Source organism: Paroedura picta, chromosome 12 (assembly GCF_049243985.1).
Source record: "Paroedura picta isolate Pp20150507F chromosome 12, Ppicta_v3.0, whole genome shotgun sequence".
Classification (NCBI taxonomy): Eukaryota; Metazoa; Chordata; class Lepidosauria; order Squamata; family Gekkonidae; genus Paroedura; species Paroedura picta.
The window spans coordinates 24,688,064-24,709,980 of record NC_135380.1 but is presented as its reverse complement, the minus strand read 5'-3'; the positions used below and the strand labels follow the sequence as shown (position 1 = coordinate 24,709,980).

The following is a 21,917-nucleotide window of genomic DNA, read 5'->3' as shown; positions in this document are numbered from 1 at the left end:
GTTTCTCCTGTAGCTGGCTGGACATGCTTGTTCCCATATGAACCTTTCTGCTCTTTAAAGTTTGCTGGCAGCACATCTTCCAGGAGCAGGGCATTTTAGATAGTTACATGAAACTGCCTTATATTGATTCAGAACATTGGTCCATCAAGGTAACTGACATCTATTCCGTCTGGTAGTGACTCACTAACATCTCAGTCTTTCACATTGTCTGATCCTTTCAACTGGAGATGCCAGGGACTGAACCTTCTGCATGTAAAACTCTACCACTGAGCCACGGCCTTTCTCCAATATAGCCCCAATGCTGTGGAATATATTCCCTGGTGATGCTCACCTGTCCTTGGGTTCTCTCCACAGACTGTTCAAGACTCAGGACTTCAGACTGCTTGTGACCTACACTTGTGAGAATGATAGCTTTTTGCTGCTTATGTTCTCTGCGCTATTGCTGCTGCCTTGATTCTGTTTTAATATCTGTAATAGGTTGCAATGAAAGTATACCTTTATACTTTAAGGGTATCTGTGAATAAAATGTGGGTGAAGTTTTGTTTCAGCTATTATGGAAAGAACAAGCCACAAATGATAGGATTTTGAGGACAGGATGGAGTTGGCTCAACTGTATATGAAACAACTTTTCCAGGGAGGTGTCCCTAGCCCCCTCACCTTCAACCTTTAGGAGCCAGCAGAAGACCGCAGTATTGAAGCCTGCATTTAATTAAAGCAATCCTAAACCAATATTTTGATTTTTTTTAGAAAAAATGTTTGGGAGGTATTTTATTAATATCATGAGCTGCCTTCTAGCAAATATTTTACATAAATTAATGTTCCTGAGATCATTTCTCAAGGACACAGTGAAATGATCCAAAAGGGTCAGATTTCATATAACCCAACACACAGGATGCTGAGGGGCTCTTTCCACATGGTATGGTGCTGCTCCTAGGTAAGGGCAGTAACATTTCTAGACGCAGCTCTGAGAAAGCAAATGACTCAAAATCTAATCTAGAGAGTACATTTCTGGCACCCTTTACAAAAGTCTGAATGGAGGACCGCCTGTGTTTTATAGCTGGTGATTAGTCATATCTAGCTCTATTTGCCATCATGGGCTGAGAGCCTGGCAGCTATTTTTAAAGCCAGCATGGATTTTGCTCTGCATAAATAAGGACACAGAAACCTGGAGGACAGGAAAAGATGACTTGGCACTCCATCCTTGTCTCTTCTTGTTACATTTCAGGCCACCAGATTGTACTCTTTCCCCCTTTTTTGAGGTCCTTCTGAGAGCATCAAAAATAATAGTGCTTTCTGGAGCTTTTGTGGTTGTTTGGGAAGAGGTACTTGACAGACTAATAATATTAATGAAAGAGACAGCTGCAGAATCTGTTTCAGTTTTTTCTTTTATATATCTCTGCATTGACATTACTCACTCTTCCAATTTCCATCAGGTAACAGGGGAAGACTTAGCATGGGCTGCACAGAGAAGACTGCAACAAACAGCTTTTGCCCTTGAACATGTGAAAACTGCCCTGTACGGACTCAGTTATGTCTACTTTGATTGACAGGGGCTCTCAAGAGTTCGCCTCACCTACTTCATGATAATTTAAGTTGGAGGTGGTGAGGATCAAACCTGGGAGTTTTGGCATGCAAAACAGATGCCCCACCATTGAGCCATAGCCCCACAAGCAGTCTGCCACTGAGCCTCCTTGTTTCTCCTTGTTCTCTCTGAGTGGCCAGAAACAGAAGGGGTAGGGAGTTATAGACAGTTCCTGAAAAATAGGTTTTCATCTCAACACAATGTGCAGCAGTGTGGGCAGCTGTACAGATTTAGATCATCCAGGATATTTTCTTTCCAAGAAGACAGAGAGTAGGAGTTGTAGTTTTCAGGGGGTCATAATCATGCTGCAAATAAGATTATAGTGACTCAGTAAGAATGCAGGAATTGCCTTGATGGATCAGACTCAAAAGTCATTCATGTTCTTTCCAGCTCAGACCCAAAGCTCATAAACAGGCTATCCCCCTGCTGTTTAAAGACTTGGCACAATGTAAGAATGGTGGAACACTTAAAGGGGCAGTTGTACTCTGCCTTTGGAGTGACATCATGTACATCCTTTGCAGGGCCTGGGCTTCTTTTTGCTGTCAAGTTGCAGCTAACTTATGGCACCCTGTGGGGTTTTCAAGGCAAGAGACATTCAGAGGTGGCTTGCCATTGCCTGCCTCTGCACGGCAACCTGGGTATCCCTTGGCAGGATCCCATCCAAATACTAACCAGGGGCAACCCTGCTTAGCTTCTGAGATCTGACAGCATTGGGCAAACCTGAGCTAGCCAGAGGTCAGGGCCTTGGTTTCTATAGCATGTGCTAAAAACTATATGAATCTCAAAGCCAGCCTGACTTTCTTATATAGAGACAATTGTGGAGAGATCATAGCCTGCTTTCTCTGGCAAACTGGCTTCTGTCTACCTAGCATCACCAACGCCTCTGATTCTTCTGATAGTAAGAGGAGCTCTGGTGTGATTGCTGTCATGCAGATTCAAGGTTCCTTTCCCAAAGTTTACTATTTACACCCAACATTCTCAAAGTAGCGTCTGCGCATTTGTGAACATGCATGCAAGATAAATGGCAAGATGGGTCAGGAGCAATCTCTAGATGATATTTGAAGCAATCTTTAGTGAGTAGAACTTCAGCTGTGCACACAGATAAGGATGATAAGGGAACCCCTCCTTCCAGAAGATTATAGTTCCTTCCTCCAGGCCCAGAGATCTTCATTCACAGCAGTGGGCTGCAGACACATAGAATTGTTCACAGGGTCTTTCGAAATATATATTTGGAGGGATTGGAAAATACAATCCAAATTAGAAGGGGTGGACTTCAGAGTTCAAGAAGCTCTGGTTGCCTCTCTTGCTTGCTTGTAAAGTTTTTGGCACTGTTGACTCTCAGCACCTGATGGACTCCTCCATAAGACATAAGAGGTGACAGTTCTGTTGTATTGCTTTATTGGCTTTGGCAGACCATGCCACATCAGGCTGTGTTACTTTTAAGTCAGCTCGGCTGAGAAACCTTTTCCATCAAAAGGCAGCCAGCCAGTCTCTCAATTGCTTTGTTTGAACTACATGGAACTGGCCATGATTTATCACACTCTAGAAAAGCTGCATTTGGCTTTTTCCTCTCCCAGAATGAGAATAAGGGAAACTTGGGGGAAATAACTCCAGGGGACATACCAAATGATAAAATAAGGGAGTTTACCCTCAAGTGGCTATTAACCTCCCTCCTTCACTTTTCCTTATGTCAGAGATAGAGAACCCTATTTGCAGGTATATGAGTTCTGGTCCTTGAAATTAAAATTTTCTGCTGTTCTTGGTGTTTCTTCATATTCTTTCCCCTTCCTGCTTCACTTTGTTGCTTTCTGTCTCATCTCATTAAATAAAATATTAATCTTATCAATCTTCCAGTCCCTTGTGCTATTTCTGGTCTCCTTGGGAATGAACTCTTTACCTTTAAAAGAATGGAGGGTTGGTTTTTATACTCCGCTTTTCACTACCAGAAGTCTCAAAGCAGTTTACCCCACAACAGACACCCTGTGAGATAGGCGGGGCTGAGAGAGCTCTGACAAAAACAGATCTAATAGGACTTTGTCTAGCCCAAAGTCACCCAGCTGGCTGCATAAGGAGGAACCAAGAATTCAGCTCTCCAGATTAGAAACCACTACTCTTAACCACCACAAGCTGGCACTTAGACATTTGGCTGCTTCCTCTTTGTCTCATTTAAAGAAACCATTAAAATGAATTTCCTTTTCTTTCATGTCCTTCTAGAGGTTCTATTTAACTGCTATTGTATCGTGGCTAGCGGCAGGCAAGGCCTGGAAGAGCTGAATTCATATCTGTCAAGCTCCCTTGGTAAACTTGGCCCAGTCACTAGGGTTGCCAACATCCCCCCAGCACCTGGAGATCTCCCATTATTACCATTTCCCAACACAGAGCTGGCAATGCTACCAGACCTAACCTCTCTGTTTAACCCTGCCTCACATGGGTGTTGTGAGGATAAAATGGGGGAGAACAACATATGCCATCCTGAATTCCTTGGAGCGGGGTGGGAACAAAATGTACTATACAGGTAGGAAGATCTTGAGGGCCTTTCCTAGAGAACTGAAACCCACATTACATCTTGGGCTATTAAAATGTTCTCTCAGCCAGGTGGGAATGCCTTCTTGCCCAGTTATGGTCTCATTTAAAGGACCCAGATATACATCATAAGTTATGTCGGATCCAGACCAAGGGTGCATTTAGCACTCAGTTTGCAGCAATGGCCAACTAGCTGCCCACAGTAATAATAGTGGGAAGGTTAGTGGCAAGGTTTACAGCTGTAGAATTTCCACCCCCCCAGAAAAAACAATGTTTGTGTTGGATGTACTTTGAATTTTATTCATGGGTTGGTGTGTGCAGTTGATACTGGTTCTAGTTTGTTTATTTTGGTTGTAACCAACGGACAAAGCTACCTTCCTGCAATTATTTTTAGTGCTGATTTGCTAATCCTGTGAATTGTCTGGACTAGAAGAACTGGATTGATAGGATTTAAATAAATAAAACATAGTTGGCCCTTGAGGATTTGTTGGCAGTTGCCGAAGTGTCACTGAACATGGCAAAGGAAGGTCCTCAAGCACTTGACTCCAGTGGGCCAGAGGTTCTTCTGGATTCCTTTAGCTTTTAAAGCTTAGTTTAAGGAGCTGGTCTTGGCCTATAAAACCCAAAATAGCTTGGGTTCCTCGGTGCCCTTAAGAAATCCCCTCCTTCCACATGTTATTTCTGAAATATACTAGACATGTTTCATCCATGAAACATGATATCATATGGCTAGGATTTGTTTGGCCATAGTTACAAGTGTGTACTGGGTCCAGATAAAGGATCTGGTAGTTTACACTGAAATAGCCATACCTGCAGTGATATAGAAGATAAAGTGTTTGTTATTTTGGTTTAAATTTCCCTGTTTTTTTTAAACTTTCAGGCTGCATTATTGCAGTGCATTTACCATGGAGTAGTCTTCATTTATTGATTGATTTTTTTGATTTGATTTGATTTGTTTACCACCACTCCTGGACTAGTGGCTCATGGCAAGTTTACAAGGTGGTTTAAGATGCCTTGAAATCTTTAGTTAGTGCACAATGTCAATTAGGGGACACCAAGCCTTTGTTTCATAACCTCCTCTGGCTGCCTGTTTTCTTCTGGGCTCAAATAGTGCTGTCTTTGGTCTTTAATTCTCTACTTGGTGTGGGACCCACAGCCCTGAGAAACTATCTTGTTCTATACCAGCCTTGCTGCTAGTCAAAACAGGTGCTGCTTTAGTTGCTATCTACCACCTATATAATGCAAGAAATGGCCACAAGAATCAGGGCCTTTATAGCTTCAGCCCTGAAGGTGCCATATCATAAGTGAGGCTCAGAGATGTGTAGATTTTCAGCAGTAACATTTATTTTATGCTGTTTCATTTCATTGTAATATTGTGTGATTTGTGTATTTTACAGCCTTTGTATGGCTTTAGTCTAAATAAAATATTATAAACATCTGTTATGTCCACCACTTGTCATCTTTTTTAAAAAACTGAAAAGCCACAATTTCCTTAACCTTTTGTCATAGGGAAGGTATACCAATTCCTTGATTGTTTTGGCTCCACTTTTCTTTCCTGCACCTTTTCTAGTGACCAGAATAGTATTTTAAATGTCATTTATTATTATTATTATTATTATTAATTTGGATTTATATCCCACCATTCCCCTAAGGCTCGTGGCGGGTAACAGCATATAACCCCCCCCCGCTAAAAAACCCTAATACATGAAAACCATGCTAATACATAAACACATCAACCAACCCAATACGGCGACATTACCCAAGGAGGAGACCAGAGATAGCCTGAAAGGACTGCAGAAGAGGGGGACCCGATCTCATCAGGTGGCGCCGGTTTACAAAAGCAATATAATACAGTCTCTATTGTCATAAAATGTAGGATAAGGTTGACTTTTCTCACTGAATCAACATTCCATGGATGATCCTCTCCACGAGATCTTGCTCCTGGTTAGTCAATGCCTGCTCAGACATCATCATTTATCCCCCACTCACCTAATCGGAAGAGCCTCTTGTGGCGCAGAGTGGTAAGGCAGCCGCCTGAAAGCTTTGCCCATGAGGTTGGGAGTTCAATCCCAGCAGCCGGCTCAAGGTTGACTCAGCCTTCCATCCTTCCGAGGTCGGTAAAATGAGTACCAGCTTGCTGGGGAGTAAATGGTAATGACTGGGGAAGGCACTGGCAAACCACCCCGTATTGAGTCTGCCATGAAAACGCTGGAGGGCGTCACCCCAAGGGTCAGACATGACTCGGTGCTTGCACAGGGGGTACCTTTACCTTTACCTTTTACACCTAATCGGAAGAGATTGATTTGAAGCTATGCACAATCCATTTTGCTTTTCACCATCCAAAGTAACTGGTGTCATCCACAGTCTTGACTCCCTTGTTCTCTGCAGGCTCCAGATAATTTATAAACAAATTAAATATCACTGGTCCTAATGTAGATCCCTGGCAGACCCCAAAGTTGACTTCTGTTCTGAGAACTGTCCATTTATCCCTGCTCTCTGCTTCCTGTCATTTAACCCATGAGTCTTGAATCAATTAACTGTGCAAATTTTATTGCTGCTTGCTTTATTGAATTCTTTTTCCTGCATTGCCTGGTCCATAAGGTTAAGGCAGCGTCATCATAAAGGCCAGCTTCTGACGGAAGTGTCACGGTGACTCAGGGTGTTGTTTTTTAAATCCAAGCTGACTTTGTCAACCTGAAGCTTCTACTTGCAGCAGAAAGTGCTTTTCACAGTGGCCTTTTCCCCATGTCAAAAAGCTACTATAAGGGTGTTTGTCTTGAGGGAAATAAGCAGGGCATCTCCTGCCTAATCTCATTGTCTCCTATTTGGCAACTGCCACACTCTCTCCGTCTCCACTTATCTACCCGTAGACTGGAGATAACACATTTGGCTATCTCTTGATTGCTACCTAACTACTAGGAGACCTTTAGACACAAAATGTTCTTTTCAGGATGTCAAATTAACCATGAGCTAGGCTAGATTGACATGGGTATGAATACTACTAGTAGAATTCTGTAAAATGTTGCTGTAGTCTAATTAAGCTTAGACATGAATAACCCTGCAGAGGGGAACACTGCAAACCACAGTGACCTGCTGGTGTAGTTGACCCTAACAGAATGGCCTATGTAAGAAGGGCAAACGGACAGATCTGGAGACTTGGTGCAGGGGAGACAAAGCTTCTTCAAAGCATTTTGCTAGATTAGTCAGTTTTGCTTCATCAGGACAAAATTATGCCTGCAGAAGTTGAGGTGTCCCTTTCCAGTGAATGGATAGTTCCAGGTAACTGTCTTCCACTTTCTCCTCTGTGTTTCTGCTCCTCATCATCACCCCTGGAGAACAGGATTCCAACTAACTCGGCGGCTAATCATAGCACACCAACTGCAATGCAAGAGTCCTCATATGAGAACACAGTTCACCCATCTTGATAGATGCACTGCATGGAGATTACCACCACCAGCCCATCCAGGACTAAACACTATGGGCATACCAGTGAAAACTTTGGTGAAAGGATTCTTTGCACAAACAATGGATCTATTACTACATTTTCCCCCTTTTTATTGTACAGGCCATAAAAATTCTGATTCCTTTCATTGTACGATTTTTAAAAAATACCTACATATATGTTTATTATAATTTTTAGGATTTTCAGAATGCTCTCTCATCTCACTACAGTTAATTTGGTTCTGGATTTTTATCCTGCCCATTCCCCAAAGAGTTTAGAGTCTGGTGAATTGTTCTCGTCCATACACCACAGATTTCTTTCTTTAAAAACTGTAGATGTGCATGACTGGTATAAAACATCCTAGTGTAATTATTGGAAAGTGCAGTTGTATCACAATTAATGCCATCCTACCAACAGAAAGTGGCTTGAATTAGAAGATGACGGTTTTGATTAATTATTTTGCCACAAGCCCTGGCTGAGGTTAGTCCCTGTTGTTTTTGTTAAGCTGTTTTCATGGCTTTTTATTCCAGATCTACCATTTGATTCTGTGGAGTTGCTGTTTTGATTTGTTTGTTCGCTGCCTTAAATGAAGATGTGGAATATAAATATTTTAATACATGACAATGTGTTTTTATACAGAAGAACTGATGTGGTTTTGCATCCGTTTAATAAAACTCCTCCCAAGTTATGCAGTCCTCAGCAGATTTGCTTGAATAACTTTCACTTAAATTAATGATACTTACTTCCAAGTGAGTGCATGGAGAATAAGGAATAAATTTGAGCCCATTATTGCTTATCCCAATAAGTGTGGCCAAAGGTAACAGTTTCCAAAAATTAATCAAGTATAGAAACATTACAGTCTCCAAAACAAACCTATCATTATGGTCATTTATCTATTCAATTTCTTTGCTTATATCTACTGAGAAGAGAAACATCTGTTTCTATCTATCTATAAATCCAGCTGCATTCTAATTTATCCTGAGCAATATGGTCTACCTCTTCCTCCATATGGTAAAACTAAACCATTTTTTAAAAGCTTAAAAAACAGGATAACTTTGACAACTAAATAATAACCAAAATAAAACATAAAACCTGAAACATTGGAGTGTATTTTTACATTTTTCTACTGTACTTGTTAAGGTATAAAATTTTTACTATAATAATAAATAATGCTATAAAAGACAACATAACCATACACACTACCTTATTACCCCCACTCAAATGAATTAACTGAATTAAAAAGTAACAGATTATTCTGATGTTTTGGTTAATAATGTGGGTCAAAAATAGACCTGCATTTCCGGTTTTAGCTGATGGTGTTTGATGGGATACTAACCGATGGTAAGATTTTGAAATGATACTTGAAATATTTAGGGTGTTCTTGCTAATGAAAATTAACATTCTTTTCCTTAGAACAGACACACGCTAATGCAGTCCTCTGTTGAGGCACACACACACAAAGAGAACAAGCATTATAAAATCAGGCAATAACAGGGAAGTTTAAATGAATTTGATTTGAGCCGTCTAATATGTGATGATCAAGCTCAGAGTGCGTGGAAAGATTCTTATAATGTTGTAGAAATGGTAAGCAGTATTTTTATTTTTTTTGACTGCCAATTTTCCCACCTAGTAATCAAATCAGTCTTCAGTCCAGAAGAAATTGCTTTTGTTCTGTCAGTATGCAATCCCAACTGAATACTGGCAGTGCAGATGAGTTAGAATCTGCTATTTGCATTTTAACCCTGCAATATTTGGAGCAATATGCAATGCAGATACTCCTTTGATGATGTCTGCACAAATATATGCAGTGTGGATTATTCTTTGTTTTGATTTATAAAATAGTGTTCCCCCTGCAGATGTCACTTGCCCCATATCTCCTGTTCAACAGAGATGAGGAACATACTGCTTCTGATGACCTCATCGTCCATGGTCCGGACTCCCAACCTCTGGATACCCAGCAACTCAATTGTTTGTAAGAAGTGAATCCCTAATTATAGGCCTTGCAGATATTATTCTATGTACTGTTAAGCAGCCTTAGCGCCTGCAATTAACTGTACTGCACAACAGTTGATCACACTCGAGAATAAGATTGTTCCTCATATGACATCACATAAAGGTCCTTTTGTGTATACTTTGTGTGTTATCCAACTAGAGAGATTCTCTTCCTTTTCTGGGAGGAGGATATCCAGATAGCTATGGCCTCTGGTCACATCTGGCTCTCAAGCTGACCAGATCTGTCCATCTCTTTTTGCTATCTTCTCTCTCTCTGTCTGTTGTGAAGATTTTTATTCTCTGCCAACAGCAAGCCTTTAGCAATGGCTGAAAGATCAACTGAATGTTAGAATCAAATAACATTGTGGACTGAAACGAGTGTCACTGGCCTAGAGAGCATTTCTTATTTTGTTTCCTGAAGGCCATTTCAAATATCACAACTCCTTTGTAGAGACCATATCGAAGTATGAAAATTAGCATTGTTTGAACTGTGGTGCTTAATGAGCAGCCAACACAAAAGGCTGTTATGAAGTGCCATATCTATACCACTTGCATGGGAAAGAACACTTGAACTATGCTTCAGATTATATTATGTGTACTCTTCCTCAGTGATGAATCTGCCTCTGATTTAGTATCTAGTAAACACAGATAAGAGAACATCAAAGGGCAGATTCAGTGAAAGAGCTGAAGTCAATGAACTCAATAGCTTTAGAAGGGTGTAACTCTTTTAGGACGCCCCTGTTACGGAGTGCTCCAATCCTACGGTTATTTACTTGTAAGTAAGTCCCACTGGATGGAGTTAATTCAAAGCTAGTATATTTAGGACTGCAACCCTCATAGCTCAAATGGCTATGAAGAATATGAACCACATCTTCCATTGTGAACCCCAACCTTTCAGATAACTGACATGTTCACTTTTACCTTTACTCTGGCTGAATTGGAAAAGAAGGCAGCCCTAGCTTCTCCAACCCATTTTCTGCCACTTCTACCTTGTGTAAAAAAGAGGGCTTTGGGTGTGTTGTTGCAAGATGATGGCATGCAGCTCATGAGTGTGAGATATCACGGCTGCCTCACCTCCTAGCTCAACAGCAACAATGGGGTAGGTTCTGGCTTAATCAGGAGATACAACATACAGATTAAGACATTTGCTAAAGGGCACTCAGACATGGAATTCTCCAAACCTGTTTGGCTGGTCAGCCATATAGTAAGTCAAATATACCTTGGAAAACAACGCCTCAAGTGTGGCCTAGAGGAAATGATCAGTACTGAACTGGATTCTTTGAGAGTACTGCTAAACTGGGAAGGGCCAAATCAGAGGTTATCTTGGACTTTTCATTCTCTTGTGCAACTTGAAAGTATACTTTCGAGTATTTGGGACTGAATTGCCCTAAAAAGGACAATTTCTCACTTGCTTAGTGTGCAATACTATATTCTATAATCATATGGAATGCTCAGAAATGGTCATAGGAACATAAGGAGAACACCGCTGGATCAAGCTAGAGGTTCACCTAGTCCAGCATCCTATCTCACACAGTGGGCAACCAGTTCCTCTGGAGGAGATCCAAGAACAGGCCTTCCCTTGATGTTGCCTTCTGGCACCAGTATTTAGAGATTTACTGACTCTGAATGTGGAGTTTTCCTTTGGTCACCATGGTTAAACTCCATGAATCTGTGCTAGCCCCCTTTAAAGTTGTCAGTGCTGGTGGCCATTGCTCCATTCCTCTGGCAGTGATTTCCACATTTTGCTTGTTGTATAAAGAATGGTCTGTCTTGAATTTACAGTCGATCTGCTTCTTTGGATGATTTTGAGTTCTTTGGATGATTTTGAGTTCTAGTATTTTGAAGAAAAAAGTTCTATATGTCTGTTGTCTACCTCATGCATTATTTTATAAATCTGTATCCTATTCCCCTTAGTTGTCTCTTATCTAAATCAAACCCCCCACACTTCCCATAGGAAAGGTGCTCTAACCCTCTAATTATTTTGTTACCGCCTTTATTTATTTATTTATATTATATTATATTAACGTTGCAATGTTCTTTTTGAGATATGGTGATCAGAACCTCATTCCAAATGAGGTAACACTATAGATCTATAATGAGCATTATAATAGTGGCAACTTTATTTTCAATCCTTTTCCTAATAATCCCAAATGTAGAGTTTGTCTTTTTCATTGCTGGGGTACATTGGGCTGATACTTTCATTGAATTATCCATTGTGTGACCCCAAGGTTTCTTTCCTGTGGTCTCAGCATGTTCAGACCCCCTTGACACTGAAATGTCTTATTCCAACATACATCAGTTTACCACTCAATTAGCCCACTCACCCGATCTGAAAAATCTTCCTGAGCTCTTCATAGTTGGCCATGGTTTTCACCGTCCTGAAGAATGTTGCTCACCCCCAGATCATTCATGAACAAATTAAATAACAACAGTCCCGAGAATTATCCTTGTGGGATCCCGCTGCCTATTTTTTCTTCATTGCAAGGCTTCTTTTTTAAAGGGGGACGGGCTTAATATTATTTGTGCAGTACCTGCGTCTTGAACAAATGCAACCTAGGCTGGGAGACCTAAAGGTTGTGTAGGAATTCTGGGCCAGGTGAAGCTTGCAGACTTGAGGGAAGAATTTTGACAGGTGTTTCTCCACACGAGCCATGCCTTACCACAGCATGCATGTTGGATCTGTTAACATTTCGAGCCCAACCTTGAACATTGCTTCTGAGCTGTCACAGCTACTGGCCTCTTTTCTGGGAGGATGGCTACGGCAGATGTGCTACCACGAGATTCGACGGACCAAAAAGCTCGGACGACGCGACTTCCCGAGACTCCGCACTCTATTTAGCAAGGGGCGAAACTCTAGTTCGTCTCACAAGAAGTCGCATTTTCCGCCCCTTCGGCTCCCCCTCGCCTTCTAGCAAGCAGACATGCAAGCGGCCTCTGCTTCTCAGTGGGCTCGTGTGCTTGCTTCCGCGGCTGCTGAATTTCGGGCTGTCCACGATCACTCCGGCATCTTTCCAGGGAAAAATAACAGGCCTCGACTCTTTAAGCCTCGACGGAGGCAAATTTTAAGCTGCCGTCGCCTCGGCTGACCTGGGAATTCCCCCAACTAGCCGCGATTAAGACAAGAAAAACCCCACCCTCAGGCGCGCAAGTTCGAGCCTGAGGCCGGCGTCGCCTTTCCCTGCTGGAGCGCCAGCGGCGGCCGCCTGAGGGAAGAGAGGAAACGCGGCGAGAGAACCTCGCGACGGGCCAAACGCGCCGCCGCAGGTCACCATCACAAAGCGGAGCCCGGCCGAGCGCTCCCCCCGCCGCCTGAGGACCCGCGGCGGGCGCCATCTTGCGAGGGGCGGTGCTTGGCCGGCCTCCCTCCTCCCCCTCAGCATCACCACCGTCTGCCCTCCACGCCGCGGCCGCCAGAACCGCTCAGCTGCGCTCGCTCGCGCTCCCGCTCGCGCCGCCCCGGTCGCCGCCGCCGCCGTTTGAAGGAGCGCAGCGCCAGCCCGACGACAGGCCTCCCTCCGCCGCCATTTCCAGCCGCTTCCAGCCATGGCAGGTGAGAGACGCCGGGCAAGGAAAGGGCGCTGCGGGCGGAGAAGGGCAAGTGGCGGAGACTCCCCGCCCCTCCGCTCTTAGGAGCGCCCCCCGCTCACCTGCAGAAAGAGGGGAGACCTCCCCAGGTCCGGTCTTCCGCCGCTCCGCGTCCCTTCCCTGCCCCCGAGCATCACCCTGGCCTGCAGGACCTGGGCTATTGAGAGACCTTCGCGTCGTTTTCTGGATCAAGGTCCCTTCCTGCCCCCCGTCGCTCACAGTTCGTTCCTTTTTTTGTCTCCATCCTTCTAAGCCTTGCTTTGTCTTAGAATATTGCCCCCCGACCTTAATGCTGATTCCCCCCCTCCCCCGCGCGCAATTGTATATCTGCCCCGTATATTTGCACATTCCTTTCTTCCGCTGGTTCTTTCTGTTTCCTCTCCTGTTATTATCCTGGGAAATATCCACTTCCTCACCCCCATCTGAATGTGCATCGCTTGGTCCTCACCTGGGTCAGTAGTATGAATCTTGTGGGGGATAAAAGCTTCCGTAAGGGAAAAAAGAAGCCCTCCCCCACATCTGTTGGTGTGCTGCTAAACTTCATGCATGGATATGGCATTGCAGAGCTGTCCCACCCCTATTGAAATTGCTGTTCACAGGCTGGCTACGGACGCTTATTATCCCATCTCTCCTCCAAACCACGGGTGTCATGGCATCCCTCCTTCTGTCAGCAGGTTTTGAAAACGCCAGAGCGACTTATGCCAAATTATATATTTTTTTCTGGCACTACTTACTGCCCCATCACCCCCCCCCCCAAAAAAAAAGCAGTGTCTAGTTCCTTTTGCCACCTCCCCTACTGATTATAATTCTCGTTTTCTACTTTTACCAACCTGCCTCCTCTGCTGAGGGTCACTGGAGCATTTCTGTTTTATTTTATATTAACCCACAATGTTAACTACCAACAGAATCTAACCCCAAAACCTTTTGTCCTCTGGTAGGTTGCTTGCTTTTGCCTCTTCTCTCTTCCCTTTCCTGGCAAATATTTATATGCATACAGCATTGATTTTTAGTTTTCCATCAGATATTAGGCTCATTTTGCTCCTTTGTCGTTCGTAGGTTTAATAATAGCATCGTAGCCTTTCTCTGTGTGATATAAGAGCAAGCATCTAGCTAATTACTGTGGGGATGCTGCTTTCAAATTATCTGTTAGAAAGGATAAAGGGATTGAAATGAGTTAGTCCCAATGAGAACCTTCAGTTGAATTACGATTGAGATCCATTTTTAAAACATTGATGGATGTAACTTCTCTCACTCACTTGCATCTCTGCTTTTCTTTGGAACAAAATGGGTGTGTGAGTCTTGTAAATGTAGGCTAATGTATGAAGAGCTAGGCTGCTTTCCTTTTCTGATTCCTTTCGGGTGACATGATGAAACCTGATTTGTGATAGGTGTGGATTAAAAACAGTGTTCTCCTTCCAAAACATTGAAAACTTGATTCAATTAATATTTTTTTAATTTTCATTTTGAGGGCTAGGAATTAACGGTGTAAGATCTCTTTCTGACAGGAGCATGAAGATAATGTAGCCAACTTGTAGATCAGATGTATTCTGTTAAAGCTGATGCCTAGCGGTGTTATTTTATTAATATCCTTGCTTTTGAATAATGAGTGCACACATTTGTTTGCCTTTTATTCCTTTATTTTGAAACTGACATTGTAATCCCTCTGGTCTCCAAAGATAAGCGCTTCACACAACCTTGATCTGTTCCTAAGTCTTGTTTTTTTCATGGACAGAAGTACATAATTTCTGAGGCAAGTAGTTAGTGTACTGTAGAGGTTATAATTAGACTCTGTGGAAGATTCTTGGATAAAGCAACATTTTCAAATTGAACCAAGGTAGATCAGACCCTGGAGATTTAACACTTAAAAAAAATCAATGTTGGTGTTCTGTGTGTGCAATCATTTATGTCTGTTAATGCAGGACTAATTACCACATTCAATTTTCAAAGTTATTTGTGCAGTTCTCGCACAAGTGTGTCACTTTTTCATTGACCGTGCAGCCCTGTCTAGAAAAGAAAGGGTCTGGAAACTGAGTCTCCTAGGCACAGATTTGCCTTGAATGATGAATAATTGATTCCCTCTGTAAGACCCAATTGTATTGCCTGCCAGGGGTATTTGGATCTTATGCAGTTATTGCTTTGATCCCTCCCTTAAAACTGCAAGTTCAGGGGGACTCCCAAGGGCTAGGAACATTGTGAAGAAAACCAGAAGTTTAGTACAAACAGATTTGCATGTTCGGAGGTGGTGGTTCAAACAGCTGCATAGCCTTTATTCAGCTAAATATTTGTCTTCTCCTGTCTGACCATGCTTGGCCTTTGAGAAGGCTTACACAATCTGTAAAACAATACAACAGATTAGCAAAACAAAACACAAAATTTCTCCAAATCTTGTTCTGCTTCCAAAGTGATGACTTCATTTGTTAGCTCAGTACTGACTGGAAATATATGATGGGTAGCTTAGGAATTGATAGGTAGAATGCTACACTACCCTGAAATCCTGGTGACTTGTTTATATACAGTAGTGCCTTCAATGTCTACTCTACCCACTCTGCAGCAGTAGTAGGCTATTAGAGGAATCATAATCTATGACTTGTATACTGAAATGCACAGAAAAAGATCAGATTCCCTCAGGGTGCTTTCCAATATCACCAAGTATGCAAAGGACCATTTACTTATTGGAAGCTTAGTCTTTGAAACAAAACAAAAGATATTCCAAGGACAAGAATCAAGGGTTTCCATTTGGTTAACAAAGAGGCCTTCCATGAGACAAAGCTGGAGGACAAAAGCAGATAGTGCATGGATTTGTTTGGGCGATTCGTTTTTACTTATTTGCTAGTATCAGGTTGAATTTTTTCAAAGACAGAAGTTTCACAATTTTGGATTTATTTATGTAAACAGAGGATAATGGCAGGGAGACAGTGGCAGTATTTGAGAGCATAATGCAAAATGGTAGAAATATAGCACTCTTTCCTCAGTTGGTTGCCCTCCGTCTATTACTATCCTGTTGTATCGTTTTCCTTAAATCTTGGAATAGGTTCAGTTGTTACCAGGTAATCATGTCTGGAAGCTTCACCTTCTCTCTCAAGCAGATAAGCTGCTCCCCTTTAATCGCAGAAGCTCAGTTGTTGCCTTGCATCAGTTGTTTAAGAAACCATGGCTTTGCTTTTAAAATTAGGCAATGTAAAGTCTCATAAAAGGGCCTCTTGTGGCGTAGAGTGGTAAGGCAGCAGTCATGCAGTCTGAAAGCTCTGCCCATGAGGTTGGGAGTTCGATCCCAGCAGCCGGCTCAAGGTTGACTCAGCCTTCCATCTTTCCAAGGTCGGTAAAATGAGTACCCAGCTTGCTGGGGGATAAACGTTAATGACTGGGGCAAACCACCCCGTATTGAGTCTGCCATGAAAACGCTAGAGGGCGTCACCCCAAGGGTCAGACATGACCCGGTGCTTGCACAGGGGATACCTTTACCTTTTTAAATTCTCATATACATGATCAAATGACACCAGATCAAGTGATATATGAAGACAGTGGCTGAACAATTGACTATGGTAATACTATTGATAATGCCAGATGGGTAGCCAAATTAGCCTGTAGTAGTAAACTAAAGCTGAAGAGAATTTATTCCGCTATAAGCTTTTGTGTATCAGAGTTCATTTCATCAGATACACTGAAGCAGGGGTATTTTTCAGGTAACTTGTATAAGCTTCTGCTGCTGTAGGGTAGCTTGTGTATCCCTTTGAATATCCATGAAACAATCTGCTGTAATCTTTTAAAAAACTTTTAGTTCATAGGATTTTTCTCTTTGGTGCTTAGCTAATAGCTTTATTGGCGTTCTTCTAAGTCAGTAGTCTGTATCTATAACAGAACAAAGGTTAGTAACAGGCCAGGGAGAGAGGAAAGTAGTTTGGGATAATTTTAATTATTTCAATTCCATTTCCCCCCCTCCCCCCCCAAGTCACAGCTGTCTTATGGAGACCCTGTAGAGTTTCAAGGCAAGGGACATTCCAAGGTGGTCTGTCATTGCCTGCCTCTGCATTATGACCCTGGTATTTCGTGGAGGTCTCCCATCCAAATACTAGCCAGGGTCAACCCTGCTGAACTTCTGAGATCAGATAAGATCAGGCTAGCCTGGACTAACCAGGTTAGGGCTATTCATAGATTAAAGAAAAGGTTGGTGACTCTTGTGCACATCCTTAACACTATTTTGCTCCCTTATATATTTGGGAAGCAACCTCCTGGGATGAGACTGTCCGGGGCCCTGTCCATCCAGGTCCACCCTGATTGGCCCTCCCCCTTCAGTTCCCACCCTTCCTCCTTGCCTGCTAGAAGCCTTGTGGCTGCAGCCTCCATTGTCTCCCACAAGGAGAGAGGCAGCGACAGGGCTTTGCGGCCTGCAGGTACACTCCTGCTGGGAGGGAGCCAGGGTGGGGGGTGGGGAGTTTGCAGCCTCCCTGCGGGCCGCAAAGCCCTGTCACCGCCGGTGGGGGGGTCACTTTCCACTCCCTTTAGCCCACTTTGCGGCCCAAAGGGAACCGCAGCCATTCTCTCACTCCCTTCTTCCTGCCGCCCCTTTCAAAGCCCATTTTTTAAGGGAGGAAGGGAAGGGAGGAAAGTTATGAAGAGGGGCCATTTTAAAACAAGATTTAATCAAGCCACAGAGTAGGTGTGGACCATTTCCAGCTGTTGATAGATAGGCAAAGTGGAATTACTGTAAAAACTGATCTAATCAGTATAATGGATAGGCACCTCAATACGTTAGGTGAAGTGAGCTCTGACTGTCTGCCCCTGAGGTCTGCCATCCAAATGCTAACCAGGGCGACCTGACTCAGCTTACAAGATCTGACAAGATAGGCCTAGCCTGGGCTATCTGGGATGCATGTAGCTTATGCCAAAATACATCTTGTACATCTTTAACGTGCCACTGGTGAGTTAACATATTTTTGCTTGTGGCATTCTCTCACCCTCCTGTGGAAGGGCCGTGCTTGTCAGCATTCCTTCACCTGTATTACAAATGCAGTCTTGCTTGCATTATAAGAAAATGCTTACTATAAACCAGGGATGGCTAACTTTTGAGTATGAAGGCTCTTATCACTTTAACTGTAATGTAAATGGAGTCAACATCAGCAGATGCATGACCAGGTTTGAAAAGCTGTATTTATCAATGTTTGTGATTGTAATTCCATGTAAGTAACATTCCAACAACTACACAAACCAGTGAAATATATTGACATTCCTATTGGAAGTGAAGCCAACTTTCTGTCCGAAACTTTTTGACTAATATTCTTGAATAAAGAACCACACATGAAATGTTGTTTTAGGAGGTAATATGTACATTATGTTTGATTCACAGGATTGCCTGCTCTGGGTTGGGAAAATCCTTGGGCGTTTGGGGGTGGAGCCTTTGAAGGGAGGGGAGGAGCAAAGCCTTAGTAGGGTATAATGCCATAGTGTCCACACTCCAAAGCAGCTATTTTCTCAAGTGGAACTGATCTCTGTCACTTGGAGATTACTTCTAGTCTATCCAATCCACCCCCCCCCAAACCTGAAAAATACTTTACCTGTTTTTTTTCAAGTATTTTAAAAGCCAAATATAGATTAGAGATTCTGAATGGTCACCAGTACAGTTGATCCTAAAAATTGGAGCTTTTGGGTTATATTTGTCTATACCAAATGACTGCTGGTGGAGAGGTTTAAGAGGCTGCAGATCGACCTTCAGTTCTATCTCTTCTAGAGGTCTTTCCCACCTTTGCACTGGTTTGCAGGGCAACTGGAGTGAAGAGGGAGAGGCATCTGTGCAACCCAAAGGCAAAAGTATCTTAGGGGGCTAGAGCTAGCCATTGCAATGATTTTGCAAATGGCATGGCATTGCAGGTTTGTAACCTGCAAGGTTGTTGGCAGTTGTGGGAGAACTGTGTTCTTCATGTCTGCCGTCTAGACCTCAGCTCAGGTGCACAATGCGTATCTGTTGCTGTCTGTGAACTGGTGGTAACCCTTGTGGGGAAACTAGTATTAGGCATGGTGGGACCTGCTCGGGTGGCTATGTCCAGGTTATGCTCCTCACTGAAGTACTTGACAGGGTGCACAGAGTGGACATTAATTCAGCCACCATCGAAAAACAGTGGCATGGATAACCAGGGACCTCTCCATGGGCCTAATGGTAACTTATTATGGGATGAACATGGGGGCAGTGGCACAGACATTGGGCCTCCAGTGCATTTAACTGTGTGGCCCACCTTTTCTACCTGGTGATTAAGGATACTTTGGGTCTTGGTTCTTTTGAGAATCCAAGTTTGGATGCTGAGATATGTGAATTCAGCCATCTCCAGAAATGCTTCCTCTAGAAATCACAGGTCGCTTCTTTTGCAGTATGGCATCCATCTTCTGTGCAAAAAGCAAACAGTGACAGGCATGCCGTTGTACCATGTGATCATTGATGTTAGCATTTGGTAGAACTTCACCTGTGCCATGCTCAAGTGCTTGGTGAAGCAGAAGAGATTGCTGCCTGCCCTGATCTCTGAGATTGGGATAATTCAGGAAGACAGCTTACCTAGGAAGAATGGTTGAACATCTCTCAGACTGTTGAAGTTCTTGGGCCCTTTAAGAGCAACACAGAGATACTCTGGTTTCCCACATGATCCAAATGGCTCATAAGGTCTTGGTGAGGGAATAGCTTATGAAGCCTTACATGCAGGCCACCAGTCTACCAAGCTACTGGGCCTTGAAGGAGATGATTTTGCTGCTCTGCCATGACTCAGAGGCTCCTCTCATGCCCTCTGATGAGCGTGCACATTGAGCAATTCCCCCCCCCCCATTCAGGTGACATAGTCAGCTCATATTGCTCATGAAGGTCAACTTGCCACTGTTTGGCTACCCAGTCCTGGACTCTGAGGGTGACTGAAGTGAACACATACTTATATTTGCATCCTCTCTCAGTCTGTGCTAGAAAGCTGGGATAAAATGTTTCCAAAATTAAAATAAGACAAAAAAGAAATAGCAGGGCCATTAACTCATTGGACTGGCACATAAATGCTCCACTAATCTCCCCACTGCCATTCTGAATCCACCTGCACCAAAATATCTCTACAGAACCCTAGTAAGAGTGTTGCACAGGGTGATGTTGAAGGCCATGTGTTCAGGTTTATTCACTGATTCACCAGCCACCTGGAAGCAAAATTACATGCTGAAATTACAATACAAAAATTGTTCCTCTTGATGGAGATGAAAGGTTACAGTAGGATAGTGCAACCTGTGTGCCAAACAGAAAGCAGCAGAATCCACAGGAGCACCATGAATAATTAAGCTAATTTGCTATGAAGCATTTTTCTTTGCAGGGGTGGGAAGTGGGAAAGGGAGAGCCCATGATGGCCTTAAGGATGGTTGCTGTTTACTGGACACAACCCCCTTCTTCTTACTTTTTGAAGCTTCCCTGGGGAAATGGTGTATGGAAGAAAACAAAACGTCACTTGGCTTCTGTGTATTGGTCTGGCCTTGGTACAGGAGGGCTAGAAAAAGTGCTTGCCCTCCCTGCACTTTTGAGTGTTCTGCTGGACTTCTACAGCTCTTGCTTTGTTAAAACCACCAACAACACCAATAAAACACCCTACTGAGATTCTCTGATGTCACATTGGTTAGATCTGTTGGGTTTGTACTTGCCACATTAGAACTGTGTTGGGTTACTGGGTATTGTTGTACTGCTTCTGCTGTCCTTGCATTAGTACATTGTACTGGTATGGCTGGCCATGCATAAATACCCCCTCCCCCCACCCAGTTTCTACTTCAGATATTCTTAGAAATGATCTTAGTCCTGTTGGGGTTTAGCACAGTCACAGTGGCATTGGTTCTGCTGGTCACATTGCACTGGTTCTGCTGCTGGTTTTGCAAAAAGGTTCCCCACATTTCATTCTACTGCAGAGATTCTCTGGGATATTCTTTTGGGGTTGTATTGACTTGCGATTTCCCCCCATTAGAAACGATGGAGGATGGTGGCACCTTCTTTTGATGTCCATAGCATTTGAGCCCTTGAAACTTGGAGGTTCTTTTGAAGAGAAGCTCCAGAAACTATGCTGACAATTTGATGCTTGCACCCTGCCCCCCTCCCCAGGACCATTGAGTATGTCCCAGGATAGATTTGCCATTGACTTTAATAGTCCCCATAGGGTATGATAGACCCCCCCTCAAAATTAGGAATCCCAAATATTTACTGAATCTGAATAACATACCGGTACTGGGATTCAAGAGTATCAGGAAATATTAATATTTTTCAGGTCCGCTATATATCTGAATCAAATGGGAAGTTTTTTCCTTGCACATGTCTACTGATAACACTATTAATTCAGAATCTGCAATAAGGTAATATTAAGTTAGATAAGTACGGGGATGCATCTTTAAACGTCCCGCGGCGCCCATGGCGCCGCGGACTAAATAAAATAGTAAGGGCTGGTGGGGAGGAGTTAGGGCGGGACCCGTCCAGGATAAAAACTTGGAGGGGTCCAATCAGGAGCCGCAAAGCGGCTCCTGATTGGGCCCCTCCAAGTGCCACTCGAGGGCCAAGTGGCCAATTGGGAGGTGCGCGTAGCGTGCCTCCCTATTGGCCACTTGGCCCGCCCTGGACTGGCTGCCCATATCCACCATTTTACCGCTTGCCTCCGATATGGACGCGTCTCCAACAGGACCCACCACCGCCTCAAGCCGCAAGCAGCCCGCCTCGCCACCGCCCCACGCAGCTTCTCCACAGTCGCTGCCGATACAGCCGCCTACCGCATGCTCACGCACCCCCCTCCACCGGCACACACTGCTGCG

At 43.5% G+C, this 21,917-nt stretch overlaps 1 protein-coding gene across 1 annotated transcript in view; it reads left to right on the top strand.

Moving 5' to 3' along the window:
* The first annotated feature begins 12,929 nt into the window (after positions 1-12,929).
* Positions 12,930-21,917, top strand: part of SLC23A2 (solute carrier family 23 member 2) — a 76,983-nt gene continuing 67,995 nt past the window's right edge. The window contains exon 1 of the mRNA XM_077306796.1: positions 12,930-13,089. The gene's annotated coding sequence lies outside the window, so the exon portion shown is untranslated. The remainder of the gene's footprint in view (positions 13,090-21,917) is intronic.